A 16663-nucleotide genomic window follows, 5' to 3' on the forward strand; every position below is an offset into this window, starting at 1 on the left:
GTGTGAGTTTTCGATCGTAAATTAACGAGGATTCTGGTTGGTTTGGTACGACTGAAAATTCATTGGTCGGCTCCCATCCGTTTTGGGTTCGAGTCGAAATGGAAGATTTAAAATCTGGCCGGTTTGAGACGGAGCAACCTTTGTTAGCTCTGCGTCGTTATGCTCTCGTACCCAGGCTCTAAGAAGCTTGGATATTTGCGGGTGAATATGAAGAGAAAAGCCCGACGTGTGGGCACTTACTTCTGCGGTTTAAAAGCGTGATTGTTCGAACCGCACATGACTACGTATAAATATATCGAGATCCATATCCACGTGATTCTTATATACTATTCCAGTGGATACAGACATAGAAATACGTAGGTATGCCTCCCTATGGGAATTTCTGAGTTTCATTTATTACATTGTTGTATTAGATATCTCGGAATACCTCGGGTACCCTCATTACTGCAATTTTCCTCAATCTTTTTTTCACTTTCATGACGAAACGGGGAGCAGCGTACGAGTATTGGATCGAGCCCGGCTCAAAAAGCAAAAGTTTAACGAAACAGTCGTTTTTCCTTGCCCCATTCAATGACCGTGAGAAAACGAGCGTTCCGGCTCTTTTCACGAACTTTGAATCTAAGAGTAGAAAAAATGAATTGAGCTCAGTTTAAAAAGCTGCGAGGTCCGACGCCACGGGCGAGTCGCTTTTCCTCCCCTCATTGAACGGCTGTAAAAAACCAAATTTGCAAACAGCTTCGTTTGCTTCAATTGTTTTTACTGTTTTATTTTTATCATTTTTCTAATGGACTTTGCAAACTTTCAGAAGACAAATTTTCAAAAAAATGATACACTTTTTGCAATTGTTTTGCAAACGATGAAATTTGACGAATCTCGTGTTTGAATTTGACTGAAGTCGTTTCTCAATGTTGGTTCGACATTTTCTTTCGTTTCTCCAGAAATACGTGTGCGGTGAATGGGGCATACGAAACACGCGCGCGCGCGTGTGTGTGTGTGTGTGTGTGCGTGTGCGCGTGCTCAGAGAATGTTGTCCCCGACGCCCGTTCGCCACTGCACAGTGGCTGTGGATGCATATAAAACGAGTGAGTTGGAGGATAGCTGGTAACTGCGTATGCAGCATCCTGTGCACCTGTACGTATAAATATACACATAAACCCTCGTTTATAAATATATACATAGCAGGGAGAGCGCTCGAAGTGCAATTTTTTAAAGCCGCTTGTCGTTAACCCAAATTCGTCGTGTATTACTCGCCTGGTGGAGTTAACACACATTGAGGAGACGGTAAAGCATCGCAATTCCAGTGTGTCCTCTATTAGGGCTCATCAAATGCCACGACGAGGAGTGGCCTACCAACCGGTAATTTATAACGTCGCGGCGCAGACCGCCACACAGTGATCAACCTCGAGAAACGATCGGGGAGATTGTAAATGCGCTTGGATATCGCAAATTGCTCGTATACGTACACAGAAAATATCGTTTTTTGATACGAAAACGATGCAATTGCTGCACTAAACATTCTGCTTTTCCACGTGCCACTGACGCGCCGAACGCGCCGTTTTCTAAACTCGCATTCGTCACGAAATAAAACGTCGTTTATAAAAGTGAAAATAAAAATAAAAAACGTTGTTTTAAATGACAAATCATTTTCTCGCTCAACAAAAAATCCGAATCCGGCACACTTTTGATCGCAGCTGGATTTTGTGCGCGGACAAAGTATCTTTTCGCAGTACACGCGGCCGTTGATGGCAATTTCCATTGAATTTGACAAAAAAGAATTTCACCGTAGAGCGGCGATAGGCTGAACGTCTCGGTATCGTTGAAACACATATTTGAAAATACTTCAAATACTCGTGACTTCGACGTAAGTGATATTTTTACTTCGAGTTGCAACTTCAAATGTTACTTTGGCGGAAGATTCTTCAAAAAAGTATAACGAAAATTCGTTCGTGTTATACAAAAATGTGAAGAAGTTTCATAACGTCGAATCGTATTTACATAAATATATATAACGCATTTAATTACGTTGTGCAAGACGGTAGAGCTCGAAGAATATCGCGATTGAGTCGCACTCGTGTCATGAACGGAGGAAAGTAAGCTTGTAATAAATAGTTGTTAAAGCTGGTCGGTGGGCGTTTTGATTTTAAAGCTCGACGAAACGCGATGATAATGGGGGAGGGAGGTTTAAATTGCGAGGGATCCTCATTTTATGTTCATAAAAATGCTCGTTGCTCTTGCTGCGCGCGGCTTCGGTACATATGTACTTGGTAGGCATGTATATACATACAGACACTGTATGAAGACGCTACTCAACGCCTTCACGCGTTGTCAAATGCATCGGATGCTCGGATAACAAAAATAAAGGATATTTGCAGTTTGTGTACATGTGTGCGTACGTACGTGGCGCGAGTGTACCGGTTGAATGTATATAATCACGTTGTGGGGCCGTTGCTATTTATAGCGAGTGGTGCTTTCACCTCGTGGGTCCATCCTTGTCCTTTTCACTCGCTTCGTCTTCGTTTTGCCTGCTTCTGCTTCTTCTTCTTCTTCTTCTTCTTCTTGGTCTCCTCGAGAAAATTAGAAGGATTTCGCGTGAGAGGCCTTTTGAGTGTTACACCTTGCGGGTTTTTATAGCGTCTCTTGTTACCGCTGGACCCTCGGGATCCTCTTGGCCCACGCACGCCATTATCCTCCCCCCCCCCCCCCCCCCGCGCAACCAAACTTTCAGCCCGATCCTTCCATTAAAAACTTTTGTATGACTAAAAAATAATAATGACCACTTATCGAGTATATTTACACATGAGAGACCGCGTATAAATTTGTAAAATTATGCGCAACGCCGTTTTTTTGGGATTTTACTCGGTGGCTAACGACGCCGGGTATAAGACAATTAAAAATGCTCTGACAACGGAATCTGCGGAGCGGAGCTACTTTTCCCTTCATTTCTCAATCGGGATATGGACTTTGGATCGAAAGAAACTGTGAAATGGTCGGATTCACGATATGGAATTCCCGGCGTGCACACGGGGTTGATTCGACGAAGTATTCGTTCGATCGAGGATCGTGGCGAAGGAAACGGAGTTTGTTGACTCGACTGATCTTTCGTTGAATCTTGCGTTTTCGAGGCGGTGAGCAAAGTTTATTTGAGGACGCTATAAGTCGAGGGATTGAATTCAACGGAATTTGGGTTTTTTCAGAAATTTCATCGCCTTCCCGACGCGATTAGTTATTGGTTCAGCAAAACTCAATCGACACATTTTTACTTAGCTCGTGCACGTTTTTTCCTGAGCTTAATCGACGTGCGCATTTAAGGCGAAGCAGGAACGATCTCCTTAGCGATCGTACTAGTCGGACCGGTACCGGACGCAACCACTATTTTTCCACTTGCCCATACGTGATTTACGGCTGCGTGCTTTTTTGCGAGAAAAATCGTTTGAGGAACTCAGCCATTCCGGGGACGAGGGAAGGGAAGGAAAAAAATTCCGGAGAGTTCTCGACGTTGGAAAGTCGTAAACGAAAATTGGCGTGAAATTCATATATCGAGGGCCACATGTGGAAGCCTGATATTTCGAGGTTTAAAGAGGTCTCAAGTACGCCAAGATTTTTTACCGCTCACCAGACACCGAGGGGATCTTGCTTGCGAGCGTGTAAGACGATTTCAGAGCAAGTTAAATGCGCAAACGAGATTATGCCAAGGAAAAGTATGCGTGCGCGTGCTGAGATTGTGCGCTGCATTTCTACTGCGTGCATGTACATATATTTGTGGGTGAACGCGAGGTAATGGGCGCAGAACCGGGGGAAGATAAGAGCGGAGGACAGACCGAGAAAAGAGGGGAAAAAATTAAAAAAAAAAAAAAAAAAAAAAAACATGAAAATGGGAGTCCTTCGAGAGTTTCCGAGACAAAAGGACTTTATTGCTTGGTAGTTATATTCATACATATATTGTATATTTATATATACACGAAACAAGGGCTGGGTTGACCACTTCGTGGACAGGACCGCGTTCACCACTATTTCTCGGTCGCTCGAGGGAATCGAGAATATGGAACTCAAGGCTGAGATCCGGACACCGCAAAGGAGAAAGGCAGATCCAACAGGAGGAGTAGAAAATAAAAAAAAAAAAAAAAAAAAAAAAAAAACGAGGAAAGAAAAAAATGGAAAAGAAAAAAGAAGAAAATGAACTCGAGTGACCTTCAACGGCCTTGGGCTCTAGGCGACTCGACGACTCTCACAGCCTCCGCGAGATCAGGAACCGACTGCGCGAGCGAGAGGGGCCACGAGAGGGAGAAGAGCGAGACGCAAGGATTTCCCTTTCGTCTTATGCGGTTTTTAACCCTGAAACGCATTTCTGCGAGCCTCCCGTATGGCGGCTCTCGCAGCGCGTGATGCACCAATCCTCCCGGATCTTCCAAGTTTCTTTGTCAAGCCAATTTCACCCTCCCCCCGCGCGCTGAATTTTACTCTTTTCTCTCTCATCCGCGATATTAATGTGCTTGCACTTTTCATTTTCTCATGATTTGCTATTCCTGCGACGCTGGGCACGGCTTTCAATGAACGTGTTTCCAACCGAGTGCTCAGGATCTCAAGAGACGATGCTAAATTTCAAGGAACGTTGAAGCGACTTTGCTTCGCCGAGTTTCGACGCGTCTCATCTTTGCGACTGTCCCCATCGGTCCTCACGTTTCCTTCACCAAAGCGAATGAGTTTACGTAAAAAATGAAAATATTATAGAAATAACGTTTTTTCAGCAGGAAACGTTGTACTTTTTGCTCTTATACTCCGTCGTCTCACTTCTCTCGTTATGATTATCATTGTAACGATTATTATTATTGTTACATTACGTCTGACTTATCATCACGATCGTTAGAGAGTGGAAAAGTTGGCCGACTTTTTTTTCTCACGCGGCATACATACGCGGGCGGGAGAGAGCTCGTGAAAAAAACTTTTCACCGACGTACGCGGCTACACCTCTGGAACAGTATACGCGCGAGAATATATCTCCCCGCTGACGGCAAACCACGGTAGCGAGTACCCCGAGTTTCTGCAGCTCTCGCGCGCGTTCCCTCCGAAATCCCATTAACTTAATTGTTCCCGGTCAGAGGGAACATTAGCAAACAATGATACAGCGAGTAAACTCGCGAGAGTCATTCGCGCGCTTGCAAACGAAAGTTTCCAATCCTCTCGCGTTTCGTTTCTTTCGACTATTGTCACTGAGACTTGACTGTTGGATGGGACGCGGGGGCGGGACATTGGAAAATGGAAAAAAATGGGTCTTGGTGCCCGAACGCATGTGCGACAAAACGTTCTTCAATATAACAAAAGTCCGAAGAAACAAAGTCAGTTAACGTTTCATTGCAAAATCCGTCACCGTAAAATTCGCTTCCCACGGAGCTTCGCGAGCCTTTTCAATAAAGATAAAATAACAATAGCAATTACTTAAAAATCTCGTGTCTTTCGCAAGTGCCTCGTAATCTTATCTCCAGGGAATAACGTGACGCGGACTCTTTTTGTAACGCAGCATGCACGTCTGGGTCCAGCCAGCGGGCGGAGTGGAAAAATCCTCGAGTTATCTCGATCTTGTGGGGTTTATATTATTTAAGTGGACGTCCGGAAGTTACGATTCGGCGATAACGTCCGGCTCGTGTGTGTCCGTGCATGCTGTCAAAGCGTTCTCTCTCCCTTTCCGCGTATTTCTTTCTCCCTCCGCGTACACACGTACGTGAATATTTTCATATCTGTAGGTACACGATTGCGAATGGTGAAGCCGGTATAAATCGGGATTGAGGCAACGGAAGGGCAGCCCGCGAGGTAATTTAGTGCCCGGAGGGCCCTCGGTTACGCCCTTTTCGTGCGCGACAACGCGCCCACACATGCTCAAGTGCCTGTACGTATTAAAAGCTGCGAGTTAACCGGTCTTTCGTGTATGGTTACTCGTCGGTAACACACCAGAATCTGAGGATGGCCATCATCGCCAATATAGCAGGCTTTTAATCCGCGGCGGCTCGCGCGCGCGAGCTAACGCTGCCGTGTATAACTCTCGCCGCGGGAGTTACGCCGAATCGGCTGTACACAGGCGGGAAGAGAAAGGAATATACTGCAATTCGCGCATATACGTGGCTCCGATCCGACACTCGGCGCGAGCACATATAAAATCCAAGTATTAGGTGTACCTCTCGACGTGTACGTACGTTTACGTACCGCGGCGCGCATCTGTACTCGTGTGTATTTGCAGGCAACATATGCCACGGAGAAAAAGTGCAAAGCTCTCGCACGTGCGTTGTATCCCCTTCGCATAAGATTTTATAATAATATTCCTCGTACGCGTATATATCCCTCGGTGCAATTCCTCGAGAGCAATATCTTCCCTCCGAGGCTTTATAGCACAGTCATATAAAGTATCCGAGTATATGCTACGAACGCTTCTCCCGTACGTGTGTGTATATGCGCGCCGGGCATACGCCGTCGAAAGATTTAACGCCAAGTATTCGCGCGAGGGCGCGCGCGGAGACGATCCCCTCGAATTCTTCGCCGGGCGCAACGCGCGCCCGATCATTGTTCCGAGCAAATACTCGACGCCGGCAACAAGCTCATTACTGCTTTGTGCGTCACACTCCAACCGACTCTAATGATACCTTAAGCCTCGCAATTATAAACTTGAGAATTTGGCACGAAACGAGTCATTCTCCGGCGAGAATACGCACGCCCCCGGAGCTCCGCGCTTCGTCTAATAACTCGACGACTCTCCGACGCGCTGAACTACTGCACTTTGGACTGTTAAAAGTTACGCTCGAATTTACGATCGTACGATACCCTCTCGCAGGCTTGACGGGGGCGAATATCGTACAAGTGTAAGGAAGTCTCGTGAAATTTTATATTCCGGACAATAAATTATCGCCATTTGCCTTAAATTTGCAACGCTCGTTCCTCGATTCTTCTTTCCTGATGAAATTAGGCTCGTTTTTACTAGTTTTTTTTTTTTTTTTTTTTTTTTTCACGTACGTGAAAATCTCGTCGAACATTGCCGCTTTGTGTTGCTCTTTGTGTTTATGTTTTTGCGCGAAAAAAAGAAGCGCCAAGCCAGGGGAAAAAAGTTGTCTCGCGGTCGCCGCGACTAAACGCGAGACGACGTCGACGAAAACTCCTTTCATATTTTCACTCTTCAATTACGAGACACCCGTACACCTCCGGGGCTTTTATATAACGCGAGAAGTCGCGGAACGAGCGAACGAGCTCACGGATTTCATAATGTATACTCCCGACGAGGGGTTGCGAGCGAGCGAAAGAGGCCGAAGTTTGCGCCAAACTTCTTGCTCACTTTGCACGAACGCGCTGTAGCACTCGCGTGCTTCCCGGGCTTGCGTGGCTCAACGAATTATCGGTACGAGGCATGCCGTTCGAAAACCCAAATATCAAGGTATACAGACGAAAAAATCTCCGCAACGATCCGGAATTATCGATGAGCGAAGAAGAAACGTCGGAAATTCATTAATTTATGATAATTTTTCTTCGTCGCTTTCCCATTCAACATATCCGAGGAACTAAAGTACCAACGTCACTTTCTATTGTTTTCAAATTACTGTCAATCTTGTCGCAATCACCCATCAATTATCGTCGAGCAACCTTGCTTGTCTGCATTCCAACGGAGTCAAAGTGCAAGTGAAAAACGAATAAATTTAACATCGTTTTAATGGAGTATCAAAATCATTCTTGTGAGTGGGGAAAAAGTTTTGTTAATCGAACAAAATCCATTCAGTTGAACGACAAGGAGGATCCGAAGATTTTATTTTTGAAATATCAAACGATTCAGTTCATTCGACACACGGAAGAGTCGCATCCGCTTCCCTTCCGCCCAACTCAACAGATTTTGTTCGACGTTTTTTTCTCAGTGCCCATTATTCGATATATGTTTAAAGAACGATCCCAAATACGAAATAGAATTGGCCAAGTGGTTACGCGTGTTCATAAATTTATTCAGAGTCTTTCTATTCGTAAAAGTATGAGAAGAAAAATCACGGTGAAATGTAATGTAATGAATAAGGATGAATGGTACGTGACTTTGAAGCACGCACTCGACATCTGCATTCTCGATTTCTCAAATCAATATACATACATTAGACGTATCTTACGTAGCAGCCCTGTACATATGTGGAGCACGATAAAATCCACACCTTTAACGTGTCGAAATGTATAACTCGATCCTGCACGATGACGAGTCGTAAAAAATTCTTGAGCAATTGACAACTCGCGTGGTGCGCGCGCGCGTGTGTGTTACGAATGAAAATCGATTCGATTCCAGCGCTGCGATCTTGAACCGAGCAGGATACCGGAGAAACTCGTCCCCAGCGAGTGCGTTGCCTCGATTCATATCCGGTCGAGGGTATTTGATGACTCAAGAAATCTAGTGGAAAAAACGGCATTTTCTAATGTCACCGCAGCGAGGTGCGATATTAATAACTGATGAAATCTCCGTTCGCTTTGGCATCGAGAGAGAAAAAGCCGGCCACTCTCGTGTCCGGGTGCTTTGCATTTTAGAGGAATTCACTAGCCCCAGCCGGTGTCCCGAGACAACCGGATGTCAGTTGAACGAGCACCGAGTGGGAGACCTTGAAAAAAGGATCCCGGCAAGTGTGAAGTGCGAGACACGATCATCCTCGAGGCCGAAAGGCTACGTCACTTCGACGATCCCCTTTCAACTTCTTCGGGAATCCCGCCTTAATCGTTTGTCATACATTTTCCAGCTACCGAGATCTTCCCAAATTGGCATTCGGCCAATTGCGTCATTTTCACGTCAGCTTGTTAGGTGGAGCAAGGAAAGGTCAAGGCGATTCTTCAAACAATTGTATTCCCTCAAGTTCGTAACAGTTTTCTTCATGTTCTTACACTTCAATTTCACGTCCTCATTTCCGCTGTGATAGCACTCGAAAATTACTGCATTAAATATTAAAAGTGAATACAACGAAACTTTGTGGGAAAAGAATTTTAATGAATCCGCCGATAAATTCACAGCTCAGTACGAAAGAAACCTTTTAATGGGATTAAAACAATCTTGTTGAGCGACCATATCTTAGAGGCATAAATAAGTGAATCATTTTTAATTGACGTTTTTCGGTGGAGATTATTCGCTCGGCGAGTTTCCAGGCGAATTATTTTTCATCGCGAGTGGCCAGCGGCAAGTACGATCTCGATACTTGTTTTTCGGTTGGAATGTGCACCGGGGACGGAAACGATTCGATAAAAAGGGCCGTAAAGGACGAATCTTATCAGCGGGGACTGGAGTATGAAAAGGGATAAACAGTGGGGTGGCGAAAAAAAAGAGAACGAGAGAGAGAGAGAGAAAAAAAGGGAGCCGTTTTCTGACTCGCCAGAAGTTTATTAAGCAGCCGAACGCGTTTCAGATATTTTTAGCGATCTCGAGAGAGCCATCGACCAGGATCATCGGAGGGCATCGTGCTCAACGGAATGAAATTCACCAAAGAAATATCGTTCGGGTTCGGTAGCGCAGGGTCATCGACATTTTACATACGTTCACACTCGTGTGTGTACCACTTTTTTACAACGATAACAAAAAACTCGGAAAGTATAGTAATTACAGAAAAAAACGATATTATGTCATGTTATCCTATCCTCCGAGCTCCGCCGTCGATCTTCATAGCGATTTAATGGACCGAATGAAGTCTGAGGTCACCGGACTTAAGGCTGCCCATTTTGGGGGCCAATCTCGTTGAACGGTAAGCCCAATTTAACGAAACGTTGCAAGATCTTTTTCAACGGGTACTCAAAAGAGGGAATATTCGTTGGACAAAATGCCAGAATTTTTCGTGACTTTTGTTTTTTTCACATGAAAAATTCGAGAATTGAATCCGTCAAAGCAAATCGAATTGGAACTTAGAATTTTTTTAAACAAACAAAAGTTCTTTTTCCCCTCATTATATGAGGCTTCACAATCGTTATGATTATTTTTACGATAATTCTTCGAAACCATGCATATTTGGGGGGAGAAAAAAAATCGACCGAAACGATGAGGAACCCGATGAGGAAGCAAAAACGTAAAATTGCCTTTTTCTAACGTTGAAAAAACGGTTTGCAGGAAAAAATGAATGTTAATGGGAAACAATGGGCCAACAAAGTGAAGATTCGAGCGAGTTCGCGAGAGAAGCAGGCGACTATCGTTACGATACGTAAGTAGGTACATGCAGCGGCTTACAGCGACGGTGCACGGGGCCCGAGCCGAGTTTAACTTTCCCTTTTGACGGATCCTCTCGCGCTGGCTTCTCTCGCGGCATGTTCTGCTGTTTTTGTACGAGAGCAGGCTTCGAGTTCCAGCGGCATCGAGAGGTATGTATAAAGTTTGTCGGAGTAATGACGCGACCTCGAGGACGATTCGCCACCGTTTTCGATGGGATCGCGGGCACTTCAACTGGGTCTTGGATTCGAAGGGGGGGGACGGTGCGGATATACCGATGCGAAGCGATCGATCGGAGGCCACGACGGCAGCCCACATTGTTCGCCGCGTGAAAATCACGTGGGTTACGGTCTTTTGTTCCCTCGCGAGATCGTAGTGAATTGTATCCGGTTATGTACCGGTCCTGGATCGAAAAAATGAGTAAAGGGATAGAAAATGCGTCACGCGAATTAATCGCGCGAGTCGCGAGAGCGATCGGTTCGTTGCAAATCGGCTTTAAGAGGCTGCAAGTTTGTGTAGGAACAGCCGATCGGAAATTTTTCCTCAGACAGGTGGCTTTCACTTGTGCACGAAGGAACTTCCATCAAGAAAGTGCGTGCACTCTTTCTCCTCGTTTTTATCGTTTTATTTTCATTTTTATTTTTTCAGAATATTATAAAAAAGAAGAATTTATAACCTCCTGTTTTCTGAAGGCCGATTCTCTCGCGCGTCTTCCGTTGCGCCATACACGCTTCGGGGCTTCGATCGGCACGTCTTATCCCCTGCACGCTCTCACTTCTCGCGCGCTCTCTCCCTCTCTCCCTCTATCGTTCAGCGTGTGATACGCGCCGGAGGAGCGACGACACCTCGAATCGAGGATCCACACGCGGCTAAAGTTTCAATCGAATATATTCACGAATCGCTTACCGATTCATAACCTTTTCTTTTTCCTCTCTTTTTTACGACTCGAGAATTTCAGTTTAGAAAGTTTCGGATCACTATTTCGCGTCCACTTTGTGTTTTTTCACGAGGCTTTTAGAAACGGTCGCAAGACTCCGTACAGAGCAGCCGATTATCGAGCGTCGCTTCGACTTTGCTTATTCATCTTTGTCGAATGAAAGCTCTGAACATTTCTCCTCCCGATACCGGGATTCGCAATCTTCGCACGGCTATCGCTTTTATATCGGTTAAGGTCGCGGTCCAAGCGAACGGGAATTTTCTCCTGGAAGTGAGCTATTAGTGGCCGCGGCAAAACATTAAACGCAAAAAAATAGGCGTGAAACTACGGATGACAAAAAATCGGCAAAACGAGTCTCTATACAGAAATTGGCCGAAGATTGCTGCGCGCGGGACTCCTCGTGAATATATGTACAGGTAGAAGCGCGCGAGGCTGCTGTGGCAAGCGAATCGCGTCAGAATTTCCCTGAAACAGCTAGCTTTCACTTCTTACGGGGCTCGAGTAGCACGCCGCAGAATGCTACTAAGCTTATACCGTCACTTTGTCTGTGTACATGCACTTGTACAGGCTCTTTCGATCTCAATCATCTTCGCAATTCTTTCTTTTCATATAATCCTTTTTTTTTTATCCATTCGCATTTCCAATCGATGTCAGATTCTCGATAATCGTAACAACATAAAAAATACCAAACTCGTGATCATCCGCTCTCGTCGTGCTTTCTTAAAAGTTCATTTGGTTTTCGACGATTTGTTAAAAGATGAGAAAATTCATATTGCTTTTCATGCAATATTTTTCAAACTTCGGTTACTAAAAACACCGTCGTTACGCCCAATCATACTGATACGAAACGTAAAAACCCGTGGTGTGGAGCGAAACGAGCGCATTCGTACCTGAAAAACGATTTTTCGAAGTCTGAAATCAATATTTTTAGTTAAAAATCAATTTTTCGAGGCGTGCGAGGTATTTCCAGGTGAAAATCGATCGATAATTTTTGTTCGCGATTGAGTTTCGTCGTTTCAGATAATTATTCTTGGCTGGAGGGACCGAAGCGAGCGGAAATTGCGTTGATACTTGGAAGGATTGATCAAGTTCTGATTTTTTTCCTCATTTTTTATTATCGCGTTTCTGCTCCGCGTCGACTCGACTCGGAAGGGCCGATGTAGAGACGGAGATTGCTCTCCTGGCAATATTTATATACGTATATATATATTGTAATAATAGTTAGTGCCGGGAGCGTGAAGTCGACGGTGCGCAACACACATTCAAGAGGTGCGAGAGTGCACATGCACCGACTTACAGACCTACAGAGAGCGGCACGGAGGCAGTATCATTATATACACTCGCTATAATTCTCGGTGGAGTTCTATTACAGCGAAGCTTGTTCGCGCTCATTCTCCAGCTCTTCGGCATGAGAGACGAAAGCGAAAAAAAAGGATCAATTTAAATGAAACGAAAATAATTGAGAAGCTGAATTAACTTGATTAATCATATATTACAGTAATTTTCATTGCAAATTGCTTATCCTCCGTGCATACAATTTTAATTCAAATAAATGGATATTCGTATTATGCAAAAAATAATGAAATTACATTGATTCACAAACGAACACATTTATTTATTTGAATTCGAACAGGACTGGACAGACGAATATGGAAAGCGTCGAGTGAATTTGGATTTTTGTAAACATTCGAAAAACCAAAGTGACCTGTGCAACTTGGATACGCAAAATTTTCAGCACTTTCGTAATTTTTCACTCAAAATAACTGCTGTGTCACGGCTCCCAAGTGCTTCTCGTTCTTTCCGCTAAAAATTGCGCCACCGAAGTTATAATTACGATTGTTTTAATCCGGAGGGAGAAAAACTAAATGGAATTACGACATTTGCGAACTACGTCGAGATAAGCCTCGTACCGATTGTACAGGGTTAATTATAGCACGTCGGATTTAAACTTCGAAATGCGCCCAGCTCGAAGAATCGAAGAGTTGCATGCGAAAAGGAACGAGGAGCGAGCAAGAGAGAGAGAGAGAGAGAGATTTGAACGAGTGGGGACCGCTGATGCTGGGCTTCTCTCGCGGCTCTCTGACCGCCCAGAGATTTCAACGAGTGGAATAAGAAACTGGTTATGCACGGACGCGCCCGTTCCAGTGTAGGCTGTCCTATGGGCCATTCTTATTTATATATATATATATATGTGTGTATATATAACAATGTATATGCAAATACAGATATAGTTGCAAAGAAGAAAACACTTTTGTTTCCATTATTTTTTGTCTCTCTCTCTCCCTCCCCCTGCTCGCGTCGATCCTGGCATTTCTCTTCCATCCTTCTTTTTATCAATTTCTTTTCCTTTTTATTATCTCTCCGTCTCTATAGATACACGCACATACCGCTCGTTTCCATTCCGATCATCGCTCCTTCTTTTATCTTCGCACAAAATCCTCCCCTGCTCATTCTCTCCCTTTTCCCATTCTCTCGTTCCACTCGGTTTCTCTTCATATACATCAAATTAGCATAGACTTTATTTAATAATAAAATTTCAACGAAGCCTCTCCTCACTTTCTCAACGGAATTGTTGCGTCTTCGCCAATTGCTATTTAATCATCGGATTTCATTATTGATTTATAATGCTTCGCTATCGCTTGATTTTATCAGCGTTATTGATAGCAATCGATTCGAGATATTGAAGCTTCGCGCGATTGGACTCGAAAGAAGTCTCATCTGTCGATGATTTATTGTTTCCCGCCGATAACTCAATCTTGAAGTTTACAAACGCACACCGAGAAAACCACTCGTCGAACAAAACCCAGTTGGACATGAATTGGTGCTGCGGATTCGACGGTTATTTTTATTTGAACAAACCGAATGCTTTGACATGGAAAAACAAAAATTTAGTTGAATCCACCAGATTTTTTGTCGATCCAATGAATTTACTACTACGAAAATTTTTTTCTTGCTCAACACGTGAATTTAATTGATAAAATATGAAAATTTTTCAAATATTGAAATAAATGGAATTTATCACGAGGCAGATTCATACCTGCGACGTTAGAGCATCAAAATGACTTCGCAATCGCGGCTTTTACTGCGTGCATAATTAATCGAAGGTTTTATTCTCTATTGCATCTTCTCTCGATTGAGCCACGCTTCCATCAACACAAACGTCGGATTAACGCGAACGTTTTTGAAAACGATTCTCCGCGGGATGGAGTGACCGATGGGTATGTACGCACAGCTTGTTGAATAATAAGCTTCCTTAATATCTAGGGCGAAAGAAATCGAGAGAAATCCAATGTGCTTAGATGCGTTGAGCGAGGAGCCACGAGAATTTCCTCTGGTTACAGCACACACTCGCGCGCGCGCGAGGGAATCTCATTTGATCTTTCTCTCGTCTCGGGCCCGCAGAGAAGTAGACTCAGCGCGTAATTTCACACTCTCTCGTCTTCGTTAACAGAGGACGAGGCTCTTCTTACCCTTAACACGAGAATTTAGTACGTAAAACTCGTTTGTGACACACTCTTAGCTCGCGAGTGCGATTTATCGAGAGAAGGACCAGTGTCCTCGTTTACTTTTCCTCACGTTTCCGTGGAAGCTCGTGCTTCTAATAGTTAATCGGAAGACTATGCAAATATGCGTTAACACACCAACACACGCTCCTCGCGTCTGTCTGGCTGCGTGCGAATGTGTACATTCGAACGCCGCGAGAGAGTCTCGTCATCGTAACTCGTACTCGAGTATTCATAGCGCGAGCAAACGAGCCTCGAGAAAATATGTACCGTTAACGATCGAGCGAGCTCGCTCGTTCTATATCGTGCATTGTACCAGCCATCTATTCGCCACGTCGAATCGTTACATTAAAACCATTAAATCCACAGTTGCATCAGTGCTTCGCCATATTCGTATTCCGGACTAAATATCTGCTCCAATTATTCCCCATTCAATTCTGACATTTATATTTAATTAGCATGCGTTTCCGTTGATCGAACATCCGGACTTTGTCGAAGCCTCTCGACCTTAATTCTTACGTTCTCATTAATGGAACTTTGGCTCCATAGATTGAGCTCATTCGCCAGCTTTCTTGGCCTCGGATCAGACGGAAGATGATCGTGTTCTAATCATGTCCCATAAATCCCCAGAAAAATCATCGTCGACGACAGTCAAAAGTGCTCATCGCTCGGAGAGCGATTTCTTCGGCTCCGATCGGCAATTTCGACTCGTCAGATATTTTGTCCCGAAAAGAGGCTCAAGTTTGGGGGAAAGCAAAATTTCGTGCAAACATCCTGTTCGATACCCAGATTTGAATGACGGTTACGAAACAAATGGATTTCGGAGCCGCGTTGCACTAAAGAGCGACGAAAACGTGGCTTACCGTCTTGAGGGATAGTAAAAAAATGAGCTGTGAACGGTTTTCGTGTTATTCAAATGAGACAAGGTGGAATTGGCTAACCGAAGTGAAGGACGAAATATTAACGGTTATTAAAACGTAGAGCAATTGGCGGCGGCGCGGCGAGGGGTCAGTAACTGGCACCCTCGCCTTATAGAGCGATATTATTGCGGACATGAAGTGTGTGCGTGGTGTGGTTACATACCTTTGCGAGGTGACAGGAGATCTGGACGTAGGCGTCGTAGCGCCTTCACCGCAATATGGTCCCCTCTTAGGGTTCGAAGCGTTCTCTCAAACCTCGTAAGATGTCAAATATTTTCGTGTTTCCTGGTATCACCGATAGCTTCCATAATCTATTGAGCAACGGCGTTGTTCCTCTTCAGGATTCACAGAGCGGCAAAAACGCGAGTAAAACAAAACGGTTGCGTTGGAGCATGAGAAAGGAGAAAACACACAAAAAGTTGGAGCGGAAATTCGGTGGAAACGAGGACTGCGACAGGCTTCGAGAAAGTATCCTGAATTTCGTTCCTCTCAATTCACTGGAAAACTCGGTTGGTATCACTTGACAAAAATTCTATCAACAGCACTATTTCGTATGAGAAACAAAGTAGAATAAACGCGCGAACGGTTCACGTCACTGTTATTCTTAAAAATTCTTCAAAATCTGTGGCACGTTAAACGAGCGCGAGCACTTTGCAGCGACATAAATTTGCGCGAAGGAAATGAAACGCGGGGAAAAGCCGAGAGTCAAATTTCCGCGGGTTCTGTCCCTCCCTTTCGCCCCTCGCAGTTGTGTTTCCTCGTCGTTTTTAATCTATCCGGACATTGAGTGCGGACAAGATCGTCGCGAAGATTCGGAGAGTCTCTCCTCCTTTGAGTCTGGAGCGGGACACGCGCGCGCGCGGAGACAGCTTTGCCGTGAGTGAGAGTTACAAGAGACGTTCACCATGTTGGTGAACGCGGGCGCGCGCGTTCACTCAAACAGCAACGAAAAGTTTGCGCCAATGGTGTGGGTAAGCCCGGAGTGGTGAACGGCCCGCGCATGCGCCGTTATCCGCGGGTAGCCTGTGAGCTCTTTGCCCGGAAAGCCCTCGTAGCTTCAAATATTGCTCGATTATAATGAAAAAGGCGTATACGAGGCTTGGTCGCTAATCGAGGCTCCAGG

At 44.7% G+C, this 16663-nt stretch overlaps 1 protein-coding gene across 2 annotated transcripts in view; it reads right to left on the reverse strand.

Annotated features, from left to right (window-relative positions):
- The window catches only part of exp (expansion), a 45414-nt gene extending 28981 nt beyond the window's left edge, over positions 1–16433 (reverse strand). The window contains exon 1 of one of the 2 annotated variants that reach the window (XM_043428568.1): positions 15704–16433. The gene's annotated coding sequence lies outside the window, so the exon portion shown is untranslated. The remainder of the gene's footprint in view (positions 1–15703) is intronic. The other variant, XM_043428567.1, reaches the window with a different exon arrangement.
- Positions 16434–16663: the final 230 nt, after the last annotated feature.

This window comes from Venturia canescens, chromosome 9 (assembly GCF_019457755.1).
Source record: "Venturia canescens isolate UGA chromosome 9, ASM1945775v1, whole genome shotgun sequence".
Classification (NCBI taxonomy): Eukaryota; Metazoa; Arthropoda; class Insecta; order Hymenoptera; family Ichneumonidae; genus Venturia; species Venturia canescens.